At 39.3% G+C, this 16,486-nt stretch overlaps 2 long non-coding RNA genes across 2 annotated transcripts; one reads left to right on the forward strand and one right to left on the reverse strand.

Moving 5' to 3' along the window:
- Positions 1 to 7,634: 7,634 nt before the first annotated feature.
- On the forward strand, positions 7,635 to 11,782 carry LOC125482838. The gene is made up of 2 exons (XR_007261818.1): positions 7,635 to 7,753; positions 11,623 to 11,782. It is a non-coding gene; the product is annotated as an uncharacterized LOC125482838 (long non-coding RNA).
- LOC125482839 lies at positions 8,033 to 15,873 on the reverse strand. Its single transcript, XR_007261819.1, has 4 exons — positions 15,720 to 15,873; positions 14,214 to 14,400; positions 8,547 to 8,769; positions 8,033 to 8,265 (listed from the first exon to the last, which is right to left on the reverse strand). It is a non-coding gene; the product is annotated as an uncharacterized LOC125482839 (long non-coding RNA).
- Positions 15,874 to 16,486: the final 613 nt, after the last annotated feature.

Raw genomic sequence — 16,486 nt, forward strand, 5'->3', positions numbered from 1 at the left:
CTAGTGATTATTTTCTTTTCTTTTTAGTTTTATAGAAGCAAATATCAGTACAGTGAAGTGTCAAGGACAGAGAACCTTGAGTAATTAATATGACTTAAATCAAATAAGGTATTGATGGGTGATATATTGCTGCTGCAATATGTGGAAGCTGCTGGATACCAGTGTCATTCAGAACAAGCACGTCTGTAGTGTTTGCAGCTGGAGGAACTTCAGATCCAAATTGGGGATCTGGAGCCTGAGCTACAGACATTGCACCACATCAGGGATGGGGACTCTTACCTGGACAGTTTACTCCAGAGGGTGATTACACCATTCTGTTTAGGTAAATCTTGTTGGTCTGTGAGCAGGGACAGGAGGATGTTAATGCAATAATGCCAATACTCACTCTCTAGAGGATTTGCACTCACTTCACTTATTGTTTCCTGTTTAAGTACATGTAGAATCTCAATGTGGTTTCCTCTCCTGTTCTAATTTCTTCCTCTGAATTAGCTTTGTAGTCATCATCTGACCTCCACTCATCTTCACTTCTTGCTTAAGTTGATACTTTCCCTTTACTTAAACACAGATGGTGAGTACTCCTTTCTGAATTTTTAATTGTAATAGGAATATCCTTATTCTGAGGGTTCTGAAATATCCCCTTAAATGTCTACCACTGTGTCTCTATTGATCTGTCTCCTAGTATCCAAGTTCACTTCAGTTAGCTCAGCTTTCAGGCCCGTATAGCTGCCTTGATTTAAGGTCAAAATACTGATGTGTGACCCAATCCTTTGTCATTTAGACTGGATGTAAATCAAATTGTGGTCACTGATAGTAGGAACTGCCGATGCTGGAGAATCTGAGATAACAAGGTGTAGAGCTGGATGAACACAGCACTTTTTTTTCTGAAGAAGGGTCCAGACCCGAAACGTCAGCCTTCCTGCTCCTCTGATGCTGCTTGGCCTGCTGTGTTCATCCAGCTCTACATCTTGTTATCTCATATTGTGGTCACTGCTCCCTGGAGGTGCCTTAACCCTAACATCATCTATTCATTGCATCACAGTACAAAATACCAAGTCTAGTACATCTCTCTATTTTGTTCTTGAACATGCTGTTCTAAGAAACTATTGGAAGAGCATTCTGTGAACTCCTCTAGGCTGCTGATGCCACTCTGAATTTTCTACTTTATATGTAGATTAAAGTCACCCATGAATTTACCCCAAACACAATATATTGCCCTACATTTCTCCAGTTACTCTCAATTGTGCAGGTTTTATTTATACATAACTAGCTTACACTCAGGAGGAGGATGATTTTGACTGCCACCAGAACTGGGCTTTTGCATTGTACATAATGATTGCACTCTATGCCGCACAGTGGTAGGATTCATTTAATTGGAGTGTTTGCTAAGTTGCCAGTTTTCAATCCATACGTCGTACATTTCTTGCCTGTTGGTAGTGCTTGGATAAAGGAGTCGTCTTTTGTCTTAAAATGGCAGCAATCCATTCACATACTTTTACTACTTGAGTAAACTTAATTTTTATTCTAACATCCTTTCTTCTATTTTTCAACTCTGTTATCTTTTGAAGTTTATATTATTTTTGCTTCATTATCTTCTCAGGAAGATTTGAAATAGGAAAACGAACAATATCAATCCTTCCCATAGCTGGATGATTTCTTTACCTTTATTTTCAGAAAAGTTAAAATGCAAACAGAGAGAAAGAAAAGTTCAAATTAAATTTTGAAGGGAAGAGGACATGTATAATAACCATCTGGATGATTGCTATAGAAGAGCTGTTTTGTGCATAAATGCACTCAGTTTTGTTTCAGTGACTCATATATGACCTGTAACTATGATACAAGTAAAATGGAACAACAAAGAAAGTCAACTTCTAGCTGCTAATCTCCATCCTGAGTAAATAAACACATTTCTTTTTAACATTGTACTGACGGTACCTGCTGCTTGCCATGATTGGTATGGATATTGTACACAGTTTGAGTGTGTTGTCACGACCAGAAGAAGCACTAATATAATGCAGAAATTCGTACGTAAATTTTGATATCTTTCATGCAACTTCAGTGTGCAGATAACAATGCCATCTCTACTCTTTTGGAAGAGAATCTTCAAGCCTTGCTTAAAGCCTTTGTGGAAGCATCCCAAAGAATTGATCACAGCCTCAACGTAAAGAAGAAGCAAGTCATTTACCAACCCACCCCAGTGAAAGTTCCAATCTATCCCTCCATCAAGATAAATGGAGAAATTCTCCCAAATGTGGAACCTGGCCCTATATGGGGAGCCACCTCGTAACTAAGGCTGACATTGACTCGAATATCGAACACTGCATTCAATCCGTGCTGTTGGCTTTGGATGACAAAGGATGAGAGTCTTCAATAACATTTACATCTGTGGTGACGCTAAGATGCTCACGTATAATGCAACCATCCTTCTAGCTGTTGTATATATCTGAGAAACTTGGACTATGTACAAATACCACCTCAAGGCTCACCAATGCTGTTTGAGAAGGATTCTCAGTAATGAGTTACTGGGAGTCTCCTGGTAGACTTCAATGGTTCCATTACATCAGTGCGAACAGGAGGCATGAAGCTGATAGCCTACCGATATTAAGGTCACTGGGATAGGATAGGCTGAGTGGACCAGCTGTTATTATCAACATATATCTATTAAATATAAATGGAAACAGACACCAGGTATTCTAACACTCATGTGAAAAATCATGACAATATATGCAAATCATATGACCTATTGATCATTTATTGTTACAGCTCTCAATCAAGTGGGATGTTTTCTCTACCAGGGATGGATACAAATTTATGAGGGCCCTTGTCGTGCAGTGGAAGTGTTCCTACGTCTGAGCCAGAAGACCTGGGTTCAAGTCCCATCTGCTCTGGAACTGTATTACAAAACATCTGAATGGCTTGACTAAAAATATCTATAATTTTTATTTTTGTTTGCAGCTGTTTTGGGTACCTAAGGCGAAAGTTTAGGCTATATATCATTTTTGTAGTAAAATGAATAAAATTGCATGCCGGCTACAATATAACAGCCACCCATGTGAAACAAAATCCATGGGCTGATTCTTGCCAAGAGCAAATGTTGTCCTTGTTTTGGAGGACTACCAGGGAGAGAGAGAATTTGAGTAACATCTGCTGACTATTTTGCATATACTCGTCAGAATGGGCACAATATCATTTTCGTGTCTCAGGTGCCAGTGATGGGATCCGAATGTGCAGCGTGGAGCTCACTGCGTGCAATTGTGTGGTTTCTCCAGCCAACTGGATAAGCAGATTGTTCTGGAGTTGCAAACACAAGCTCTTTGAGCACAATTTCTGCCCACTGTGAATGGTCAATAGGACATACGGTTTGATACAGTCTACTGGGGTTTTGGGATGTATAACCTAGTAGCTGGCTATTAGATGTGAAAGCTAAAAAGCATATCAAAAGCTGTGTCATTGTGTCTTCTTTCAGTGGTATTTAGGTTCTATATAACTATTGACTCATATTAAAAACAGGGTCCCACTGCTTGCTGTCAGGAAGTGGGATGTACCCGTAATCTGCTGCCAACTGAACAAGCAATCTCCATCCCGCTGTTGCAAAACTTACAGTTTGCCTCCTACTTAAATAAGGGCCCCCGACCCCCACCTTGTTTTCTGCTCCTCGGAGCATCACAGGATTTCATCAAATTGGCTCACTCATACAGAAACTGGTTTCTATGAAATTTGAGTGCTGTACTCATGAGTAAAGAGTAATAATAGCATTGGTATTTTATATTTCACAGGGGAAAGAATCATAGAATACCCACAAGTGTGGAAGCAGACCATTCGGCCCATCACATCCACACCCACCTTCTGAACAGCATCCCGCCCATACCCACCCCTACACTATAACCTACCATTTCCCATGGCTAATCCACATAGCCTACACATCCCCACTATGGGATGCTTAGCATGGCTAATCCACCTAACCTGCAGATCTTTGACTGTGGGAGGAAACTACAGCTCTCAGAAGGAACCCACACAGAGACGGGGAGAACGTGCAAACTCCACACAGACAACAGCCCGAGGGTGGAATCGAACCTGAGTGCCTGGTGCTGTGAGGCAGCTGTGCTAACCACTGAGCTACCATCCCACCTCAAAGGGCACAGATACTATCAAGCCTTTTTTAAGAATAAATAATAGAAACATCCAACTTCCCATTCCTTTTTTGTAACTGAAATGTTTGTTTAGATATCTGCAATCGTATAACAAAGATTGGGCTAGCTATTTTTTAAGTGTAAAACATGCATGTTCCCTCCATTATCTCCCATTTCCAAGGGGAAGAAAGAGGAGGGGAGAGTGGTGACTGAAGTCTGTGCCACCACGTGGTGAGCAGAGAGAAAATGAAACATGATACTCACTTGGTCAGTGTGAGGAGACTACAAGTGTGAACAGGGAGATGAGCCTTTGTAGGTTAGAAACAGGGCTTGGAAGGATCTAAAGACAAAGGCGCCAATTTTAACACCAAATGTAAGAGGACATTTCTCGACCACAGAAAGCTGTTGGGGCCAGTTCGCTAGATATATTCAAGACGGAGCTGGACATGGCCCTTATGGCTAAAGAGATCAAGGGGTATGGAGAGAAAGTGGGAGTGGGATACTGAAATTGCATGATCAACCAAGATCCTATTGAATGGTGGTGTAAGCTCGAAGGGCTGAAGGGCCTATTCCTGCAACTATTTTCTATGTTTCTAGGGCAGCAAGTTAGTAAAACCAGGCAATAACAGAGTTCCTCTGTGACTGTAGCTTAGTTTGTGACTGGGCTTTTCTGATCAGGTTCCTACAAGTGGCAGGGGCCAGTTTAGGCATGTGTGGGCATCATCCTGGCAGCAGACTGGGCAGCTCAGGATTCTCTGATTGGTTGGGTGCGGTAGCTGCCCTGCGGTGAAGCTCCACCAATAGTGTTGGCCTGGCTGCAAAATCCATTTTTGGGATTTTAATGGAGCAATTGCACCTCCATGTTAAAGAGCACCCTCCTCTGTTTCAGCTTGCTGTTCCCTTCAAACACGAAGGCCTTTAACAGCTCCAGTCCTTAAATGGATGGTGAACCTGTCTGCAGGCAACCGAGGGGCACCCGGTAACAGTGACAATCATCATGCTCTTTGTGATGCAGTGTTAGTGTCCCAATTTATGACCCATGAAACCTGGGTTCAAGACCCACCTGCTCCAGAGTGTATAGTAACATCTCTGAACAGGTTGATTAGCAAATATATAGAAATGACAATCAATGACAGTTACCTCCCAGGCTGGGTTTACTGCCAGCCTCTGTTTCCCATCACTGGAGTGCAAATGCAGGCCCTTCTGTCAAAAGCATAGCTGATGGTTACAGAATTAGACTTTTTTTTTGAAATTCAAATTTATTTTGCTTTTTTCTATGAAAAAAATATTAAATGTTATACAAAACTGGGCTTTTATGTAGCACCTTAGGATACCTTATGAAAAATGGAAGGTGAAGGGTGAACTAGTAGAGGTCTTTAAGATTATACAGTTTTGAGACAGTGGAAACAGTGAAAGGGTCTCCTCTTGTGGGAAAGAGCATTACTGGAACATTGCATTCTTGATAAAGCAATTATCAAGAAACCCAACAGGGAATTCTGGAGAAGCAGAAGGTAGTAAGTATATGGAACTTGCTATCATACATTGATTGAAGCAAGTAGTACTGTTGCATTTAAGGAGAAGCTAGTTGAGCATTTGATGGAGAAGGGAATAGATGGTTATGATGGTAGGTTTTGATTAAGAAAAATATAAAGGGGTTCAAGTGGGGTATAAACACCACCATGAACTGATAGGACCTCTTTTTATGCTACAAATGCTATTCAACTTATATTTTGATCCTTCATAATAAATTAATTATCTTTTCATAGAATCACTGTCGTGCAGAAGCAGGCCATTGGGCCCATCAAGTCCACACCAACCCTCCAAAGAGCAACCCACCCCGCTACCCTAACCCTGTAACTTTGCATTTCCCACGGCTATCCCATCTAGCCTACACATCCCTGGACACAATGGGCAATTTAGCATGGCCAATCCACCTAACCTGTACATCTTTGGACTGTGCTGAAGCATTGTTGTTTAAATAAGCAAACATTGGCAGTAATTTTCAGACAACAAAGACCCACATATAGCTAAATAAATCTGATCATTTAATGTGGTTCAGTGGAATTGGTTTGGAGAGCACTTTAGCCAGACACTGAGAGAACACCCCTCTTCAAATAATACGTTTGGATTTATCTGATTCCACCTGGATTACCGCAACAGGCTACCTTATTTTAATATATCATTTGAAAGTCAAACATGTCTGTCAATGGAAGACTAGGTTAACTTTGCAAAAAGAAAATCTGTCTATGTTACGTGTCCAAATTCGGAAGTGCCGTTTGAACTGCCACCCTTCTGAGTTAGAAACCAATAAGCTATTTTAAGAAAGTTAAACTACTTTCAACATTGCACTTGGTATGGAGCATAGCCGGAAATTATAAATTTCATATTAGCTACCACTGATTGTTGCATCATCAAAGCTAAGTACTAATGGCTGAAGCATCAGCATGGATCTGGGATATGTGAATCCTGAAATGTTATGAACCCAAACAAATCTGTGTTGTCAAGTGTTATGATATTGATATCATTGGTAGAAATTTCACTAACACTTTGTATATTTCACTCACCTACAATACTCAAACTATTTGCATTATTAATGATCACATATGGTTATAGGGAGTAATGTTAAGGGAATGGGTTTCTAACAATTTCCTTTGTGAATTTTATGTAGAAATCTTAAACTACTTTGAGACAATGGTTGCAATTTTGTCTCTCAATACATGGCAGGTGAATTTCAATGCAGAAAAATGTGACATAATGCATTTTGGTAATGGAAAGTGGAGAGACAAAAAATGTTCAATGATCCAACATTGAGGGGAGTGCAGGAGCAGAGGGACCTCGGGGTTCAAGTGCATAATTCTCTGAAGGTGGCTATAGAATTGAAACAGTTGTTAAGAAGGCTTCCAGATCATTGGGTTTATAAGTAGAGGCATAGGGTATAAAAGCATGGAAGTGATGCCACACCTCCACAAGCCATTGGTCAGATCACATTTGGAATATTGTGTTCAGTTCTGGTCACCTTACTAAAGCAAAGATCTTAAAGCCTTGGAGAGAATGCAAAGAAGTTTTACTAGAATGATAACAGGAATGAGGGATTTTAGATACAAGAAAAGATTAAAGGAACTGGACTTATTCTCCTTGGAGCAGAGAAGGTGACCTTATCGAGGTGTTGAAAATCATGAACAATTTAGACAGGGTAAAGAAGGATTTTTTTCCACTAGTTGGTATGTCAGTAACTAGGGGTCACAATTTCAAGATTGTCAGCAAGAGAGTTGGGAGTGAGATGAGGAAAAGCTTCTTTCCTCAGAGAGTTGTTACGATTTGGAATCTGGTGCTTGGAAGAGTGGTGCAGGTGCAGACACAATGGGCCAAATGGCCTTCTTTTTAACTCTACAATTCAATTATTCTTTCCTAATATGCAAAGGAACTGACATGGAGATGAATGAGTAGGTAAATTATTTCCTTTTGGCGAAAACTGATACATTTTTACTTCATTAAATCTGTAGGTCTCTGTGGAAAAGGTCCTCAAAATAATGAAGGAGAATGCAAACAAAGCTTTGAGTATTATTCTCACTGCAATTCCACAAATTGCATCCATGGATTGGTCTGAGAGCATCAAGAGTTTGAGAGTAAGTTCTGGAAATATAACCTAGTGGTATCAGTGCAGATACACAAAGCATCTCATCTTGGTCTTGTATGAATAAGTAAACACAATCCATGCAAAAACTTTGTTTCACTGTAATTGGCAAATTGTCTAAGTTAATACTACTGTTGCTCTAAATCAGAAAATTGTGGATTTGACTCTATGTAATAATCCAATTATTTCAGAAATTTGGAGAATTATTTTCCAACAATTCTTTTAATATAGTCAGAAAATTGCATATCAGAATGTCCAGTAAGTACATTTGACTTATGAGGCTTCCTTGCAAAAAGCCAAATTTGGAACATTCCTCCCACGTCATAACTTTTAGCATTCTTTGTTTTCATTTGTAAAGTTTCAGTATTCACAGTTTTATAAACCAAAAGACAGGCAACCAGTACAAACTTGGGGACTTTCCCTGATGCAAAAATGATGAAATAACTTACTCATTTTAGAAGTTGCTCAAATGCCCTAAATTCCTTTCTTATATTTCCTTTTGTCCTGTAGGAAAAAAAAAATCAAAACGCTTTTAACAGAGCACTCTGTGCCCTAGTGTGTACAAACATACAATGTAGGGAAAGTCCATCACTAAAGGCTCGCCCACACATTGGAAAGTACCGAGTGCCTAAAATATCAATTTGTCCGTCCTCTTCAATGTGTTGCAACCGCATGACTCCGTGTAACATATTTTACAAACGAATTGCAAAACTTTTACCCTTGTTAATTTTAAAAATCAATGTGTTTGGTTATGCTCAAGAAGAATGAGATGTTCAGAAACTTACAATTGGAAAGGAATGAAGGCGACACCTAATTGTTTTTGTTCTGTAAGGTGTTATACATGTTCTCAGATATTAACCATTTAACATCCAGGACAAAGCTGCCTGCTTGATTTGCACCACGTCCCCAAAAAAGCCCACTCTGTCCGATGCTCAGTCGCAACATCTTAAAGATGCACTGCAGAAATTCCTCTTAGACAGTGCCTTCCAAACCGACAACTACTTCCACCTAGAAGGATAAACACAACATTGATACGTGGAAATGCTACCGACTGCAAGTTGCCCTTGAAAGATAAAATTTTAAATGTAATTTTCCTCCTGTGTTTTGAATATTTCTTCACTCATGTATTTCTCCTGTGTACCACTGCTTCTAATAAAACTAGGTCAGAAGTCACACAACAGGTTATAGCCCAACAGGTTTATTTGAAATCACAAGCTTTCATAGCACTGCTCCTTCATCAGGTGAAGTGAAGAGACTTCACCTGACGAAGAAGCAGCACTCCAAAAATTTTTGATTTCAAATAAACCTGTTGGACTGTAACCTGGTGTCATGTGACTTCTGACCTTGTCCACCCCAGTCTAACAGCGCCACGTCAAATCTAATAGAACTAAGCAGACTTACATCAATTCCAAGGGATAGTCAACACACGGTCTCTACCTGCATGAGGCAGGCATGCATGCTGGACAGGTAATTTAAAAGTGGAATTATGTGAATAAGTTTCTTCCCTCTAAGCATGATACTTAGTATTTACCAGTCAGATATAGCACACATCAGACAAAGGTAATGGAAAGTTAATCATTGATCACCAGTAGTTACTTGTGCAAACCTATTCATTGGATAGACACTTTTGGAGGGTGAAACCTTTCATAACTGCTGATGGTGAATGGCCTAGGCTAATTTGTCCTGCAGCAGTGTTGCTTTTTCTATTTCCTACACAAAACTTTTTTGAATTAGATTATGAATTTAATTTCAAATTTGGGAAATTCTGTGCCATTAGCGCACACACCGAAATCCATTGGGTCTGCGAAAACATATTTTGCACAGGCCTCATTCAGTCAGAAACAAAGACTGGATTTGAACCTATGCCTCAGGGGTAAAAAGGCAGATGACAGAATATTTCAGCACCCAATTTATATTTTAAATGATTTATTTATTTGGGAGATCAGATAGCATCTTTTTGTGCATCAATTACAGATAAAGCTTTCTCTGGGCGCCTCCATCTACATCCATCCTTGGAAAATTTTCCCTCCCAATTCGCTTACAAATGCACTCAAAATCATACCTTTGACTTTCTGTTCACCATAAAGTTGCAGCTGCAAACATATCCTTATCTCCACCTTGTAAACCCTTGTCCCAATTAAACACATTAATCTCTCTCACTTTGCCCATTCACCCAGCGTCAGCCCCTTAAGTTCAATGGATGCGGACTTGAACAAATATTACGGACCATTTTAACCATTCGTTGCCAAACTTAGTATTTAGTCCTGCTCTCAATTGCCACAATTCCAGGATCATCTGGAAAGCAAAGACAACCCTGGATTCTGTTCTGTTTTGGAAAAAAGCCGAAGCCTCACCCTGCTCCTCCACATTCTCAACTTGCACAGTCACAACCCATTTGAAACTGCCATGGTGGGAAACAATGACTGATTGTGATTTCCCATCACCATCACTCAAACTGGCTGCTTCATGCGCATGGTCTCTGGAACATCTGGCTTGTACTCTTACTTCGAATCAATAGTCTCGATAACATGAGAGATCAGCTGCCGTCAATACTTGGCATTTATTATCCTAATTTTCCCCTAATCCATTGACTGGAACTTGGCTGTGGTGTTGGTGTGCAAATCTGTCAGCCTGATGTTAAAGACCAGCAATGTTAGGATGGGTGGGACAGTTATCTTGAATGAGGAATTGTCCCTTCCTTCTGGGGATACATTTTGTCCACTTTCTTGATCTATGCCTCAAAAATGCTAGAGATTATCCAGGCAGCTTTTTTACCCTCATTTTTTGTGTGGCTAGTGTCTTAACATTTGCAAAGCAACATGATTCGGACTTTCCTAAGAAACAGTAGCTTTTCAATGCTAGCCATGTTTGCACAGACCACAGCAGTGACTTGTTTCTTGCTTCACTTTCCACTGACACACAATTGTAGAGTCGGTGTGGCTCAGAGAGAGGCCATTCTGCCTATCATACCTGCACTGGTTCTATCTCCTAATACCAATCTTCTGTTTTTTCTCCATTTCAGTGCACACCATTTCTATCCAAATAACCATCCAGTGCTTGAATGTTTCAATTGAACCTGCCTCACCACATTCCCCTGCAGTGTGTTCCATATCCTAACTACTTGCTTTATTTTCATTTTCATTTTATTTTCATTTATTTACTCTGTATTTATGTTTCAAAGCAAATAATTAAATATATGTTAAATGCTTAATTTTTTGTGCCTCTTCCTGCCCAGATCCACTCTGTCTCTAGCTTGCTTTTGGTGGTAAATCTGTTTTTCTTTCCCACCAAGCCTCCTCATGAAAACACCCTGCTGTTTTATTCTGATTATGTATCATGGGGAGCTGACATACATTCATTAGAAAGAACCTCACTGGTTTTTACAAGCTGTCCTGTGCTGCCTTTATAATTGAGAGGCTTAAAATATGAATTTATAAATTTCTGCCACTTCCATGATAACTAACTGACATTGGAAAGCCCTAACTTCGGCTTCCTTTGTTAAAATTACCCCACTGCCTTCAGTGCTCAAATAAGAAGGCTAGAAACAATGATACAATATTCCCCAGACTTTAAACCAGAGTAGCAGTTAGCAATGGTACTAACGTGACTATCCTTCCCCAGGATACAAAGTATGGGTGGGATGGTAAGGATGAAAAATTGTCAACATCCCGTTAGTCATATATTACACATTCACCTTTCATGAGAATTACACAGACTGTATTGCTGCTTTCAACCTGATTTCATCATATCCTGCCTCAGCTAAAATTTCAATCATGTTTGTGATTGTTCCAGCAAAGGGTAATCTTATTCTAAGTCAAATCAAAAAAACGTGTTTTAATGATGCTTATCTTTGATTTTCAGATCAGTCAGGAAGGTTCAGTTATGTTGCCAAGGCATTAAAACTTAAAGAGATTGGAAGATGTTTCAACTCCTGAAGACAATTCACATTACAGCTGATACCAGTGATTCCAGTGTGCTACTGTCACTGTATGTGCAACATAATAAAAATTCAAACAACTTCCTGAATTGTTGGCCTCAAATTTTAGACCCACTTACATCTGTTTTGTTTGCTACTCTCATGCCCAGTTTATTTCATGTTTCTTTTCATTGTTTTCTACGGAAATGGGGAAAAGTTCCTATCATCTCTTCAAGTCGTTCACCACAGGGTCCAATAATTCATATCACTGGTTTCAACTGCCTCCAGTCTGGAACCACATTGCAGAATAGGTGCCAGGCGCTGACCCTTGTGCATTCCATTCACCGTGCTTCTGCTGTTACCCCTTCTGCAACCCTAGAACTCCATTTGGCTTCCCCTAGTGCTCACTTCTCATCTATATTAAGCACACTATCCCATGCTATTTTTCACATCAACAGTGTGATTCCATCACCAAACACAACTACTCCAAATTAAAGCATTTAAAACAGAGATCCCATCTACAGTCCCTGCCGGACAGAAAAGAATGAGTGGTCCTATTTCTAAGAAGTAAAGTGGAGTTATGTTTGATGTCTTGACCCAACATTTATCTCTCAATCATTGTAACAAAAATGTATTATCCAGCCATTATCATTTTGTTAGTCTTGGGAGTTTGCTATGCACAAATTGGCTGCTGTGTTTCCAACATGCAACAATGGTCACTTTTCAAATATATTTAATTGACTATAAACTGCTTTGAGACATCAGGTGGCTATAAAAGAAACACTATATAAATGTGACTCTGGTCCCACAGCAATGTGTATGATTCTTAACTACCTTCTTGGCAATTAGAGATGGGAAATAAATGCTGAACTAGTCTGCCCACATCCCATGAACATTTTTTTTAAAAAACTCACCTGATTCTGCAAACTCCACAAACCATGGAGTTCGTCGCAGAATACATTGACTTAAATCTAATCACTAAAATATTGGATTTAAATTGTTAAATAATTATTGCTTCAAACTCTCATGAATCATGAGGATTTGAAGCAAAAAGCAGCATTTCCTTCAACCCAGACACCAAATTAACCCTTCCACCAAATTCCCAACATCTATTCTTTGTTGAAGATACAATCTTCACTCTGACCTACAGGTACTTCTGTACAGTCTTTTTTAAGCCACACACAAGTTACAATTATCGACTCAGCTTTCTCCACTAACAATTAATTGTCCTCTGATGCTTCTTCCACTTACAATTTCATTACTTGACAATTAATTGCCACTTACAGGCAGTTACTCTAGAGTCCTGACTTATAGAGTTACTTTTTCCACAGTTTTTCAAGCTCTATACTTAGATTCAAAACATTAAATTTAAAAAGAGGTTGATTACATTTCAGGTCAACTAAAGTAACCCAACTACTACCTCACATTTGCATGAAATTCCCAACTTTTGCAACTCTTAAAGTAACAAATTTTAATTTGTTAAACAGTCCCCTGTGGGACGCTGTAAAGCAAGCAACAAACAGTTAATGGAACATTATAGAGCAGAAGCCAAATCAAAATAACAATGTCTGGGTTGATGATGCACTGCAGCCCCTATGGTGCCTCCCATCTATTAAGGCCTCCATCATAGAGTTGTAGAGTCATACAGCACAGAAATAGCCCCTTCAGTCCAACCATTCCACACTGAACATAATCCTAAACTAAACCATCATATTGGGGAACTGCAACGCAACTTTTGCACTCTGTTAAGTACTTTCTTAAGAATGTGCTCTATTTTTTTGATGTGACAATGCTAAGGCTTTAAGAGGTGTGTTTTGTCCTGTTTTTTTTTGAGGAAAGGTTGAGACAGAGGTGAACAGCAGTCTGCTTATAACCAATAAAGTAAATAACTTGTGAGGCCTTGTCATTTTTAAAGTTGGAACAATAGAAGCAGCCTGAATGGGTGGGGTCAAGCTCCCAAAGAACCACGATTTTTAATTTTAGCTTTCTGCAGTTGCTGGGATCTTGAAGCTGGATATGGAGCTCTTATTTCTCTCTCTATTACAGCTAAAAGTTGGGATTCTGTTCTTGCTGCTAGAATTACATGTGAGACAATCTATTTTACTGACATTGCCTTTGCCAAGGGTGTGTTTATGGATTGTTACTGTATCGCAACATTTAATGAATAGTAGTTAATACATATTTTAGTTTGGTAGTGTTACTGTTAAGCCAATTCTTTTATTTTTATTTTGTCTGTATTTTAACTGTAGTGTAAAAATCAAGTGTGTTGTGCTTAAAGTCGAACAGTTTGACAAATCGAATTGTATCTGGAATGCAATGCATTAAACTTACCATTGAAATAAGAAAAAGTTAGGGTCTAGAGTATCCTCTTAAAATATTTTGAGGGGGTTTGGTCTGGTCCATAACAATGTATTCTCTTCTCCAATGTGCCAACTCTTCTCTGTGCCAACAATCCTTCTTGTGTCACAGTTTTATCCCACTTAATCTATGCTGTTTCCCACCCTATCACAAATGTTTACCTTGCCACTGCACTTACCTCTGCGTCTCTTGTTTTTTTCCAGCTCTGATTCAGAGATGTTGCCTGACTTAAACTGAAATTGATGGAAAGGCTCAGCAGGTCTTGTAGGATCCGTGGAGAGAAATTAGTGTAAATGTTTCAGGTCCCTCAGAAGCTTCCTCAAAACCTCGGATGCTGTCTTACTTGCTGCATACTTCAGCGTTTTCTATTTCAAATTTCCAGTATCCACGGTATTTTGTGTTTGTCAGAACATTGAACAACATAATCAAAACAGTAGAATGTAAGTCAGACGAAATTGTGGTCAAACTGCACAACATTCTTATCAGACCACAGTTTAGTAATGAGTCAAATTCTGGTAAAGAGGAGCTGCTTTGCTGAGCATGCACTAACATGGATTCAATTATAAAATACCTTTTCATGAATGAGTTGCATACACCTACTCTTACAAGGACTGCATTGTTCATAAATAGAGCTCTATTTTTCAGCTTTTTTAGTTTTGAGAATATTTCCCAGAAACTTTTCATGAGTTAATTTTATATCTTCTGAAAGTGGGTAAAGCTTAGAAAAGGCAAAGAAATAACAGAAACGCTACATGCGGTAGAAATTGGAGGAAATAATTAACCTACAATTCAAAAGCATTTTGTCCGTGTCATCAGTGTTCATTCTCCATTTGACTATGAGTTAAGATCACAGCTATCGTGAGTAGTATTTAAACAGCATTCAGGGAAGGGAAAGAGAACAGATTTTTTGGAATGCTGATAGTGATTTAATTTCAAGCATAACAATGATATTGAAGGATTATACAGTATGAAGTCAAAAATGATGGGTGAAGTGAGAAGCAGTGTGGTGGCAGAATAGGTGGTGGGTGCTACAGAAATCAATGAACAGGGTTATGGAGGAATAGAGTGTAAATATAACTATAGGGAGAGACTGAACGGGCTGGTGCTATACAGGTTTATAAAATCATGAGGGACATGGATAGGGTGAATAGCCAAGGACTTTTTCTCAGGGTGGGGGAGTCCAAAACTAGAAGGCATAGGTTTAAGGTGAGAGGGGAGAAATTTTAAAGGGGACCTAAGGGGCAACTTTTTCACACAGAGGGTGATGCATATATATTGAATAAGCTGCCAGAGGAAGTGGGGAGACTGGTACGATTACAACATTTAAAAGGCATCTGGATGGGTACATGAATATGAGGGTTTAGACGGATATGGGCCAAATGCTGGCAAATGGAACTAGATTAATTTAGGATATCTGGTTGGCATGGACAAGTTGGATGAAAGGGTCACTTTCTGTGCTGTACAACCAGATGACTCTATCTCACGTACACCAACTTTTATGAGAATTGATGTCCAAAATGCCAATTTAGCTGATTTCTCAAGCTACTAAACTTTATGTTTATAGCAACTTACTTCTTTGTTTATTATCTAGTAATGCATGTTTTATAAATTGCAGTTTATTAGTACTCAAGAAACTATCACTAATATTATATAACTGTTATTTGTTAGATTATAAAAGTGCTACCTTGTGTTTATGAGCAGCAGTTTAGGTTCTGTGTGTCAGGAGAGAGGAATCAGCTGAGTTCCTTTCTCAGAGGGCTGTCACAAATGTGATGGGCTGAACAACATCTTCTGTGCTGTGTAAATTCCTTCATACTGTGTCATCTACCCTTCTGGATGTGTTCCTGTTATGCATCAGTAAGAAAAGATCAGAACTTAAAAAAAAATACATTCTGCAAATAACTTGTCATGTGAAATATAATCGTGGAGTGCAGATCACAAATTCCTTGCAGTTATGATGTAATCTAAATGCCAAAGTATTGATAAAAGCTGCTGTTTTACCATTTCATGCCACAGTTAATATCTCTGAAATTTCTATCCGCAGTTATCCCTGACATCCCAGGGAGGCGATGGTCAAGTGATATTAGCGCTGGACTGTTAATCCAGAGACCTGGATAACATTCTGGGGACCTGGGTTTGAATTCCACCGCGGCAGATGGTGGAATTTGAATTCAATAAAAATATCCGGAATTAAGAGTCTAATGATGACCATGAATCCATTGCCGATTGTCGGGAAAGCCCATCTGGTTCACTAATGTCCTTTAAGGAAGGAAACTGCCGTCCTTACCTGCTCTGGCCTACATGTGACTCCAGACCCACAGCAATTGTTGATTCTTAACTGCCCTCTGGGATGGGCAATATATGCTGCCTGGTCAGCGACGCCCTCATCCCATGAATGAATACAAAAAAAAATTGAGATTATATTTCAATCCACACTCACACAGTCTGTGC

This window comes from Rhincodon typus, chromosome 3 (assembly GCF_021869965.1).
Source record: "Rhincodon typus isolate 14 chromosome 3, sRhiTyp1.1, whole genome shotgun sequence".
Classification (NCBI taxonomy): domain Eukaryota; kingdom Metazoa; phylum Chordata; class Chondrichthyes; order Orectolobiformes; family Rhincodontidae; genus Rhincodon; species Rhincodon typus.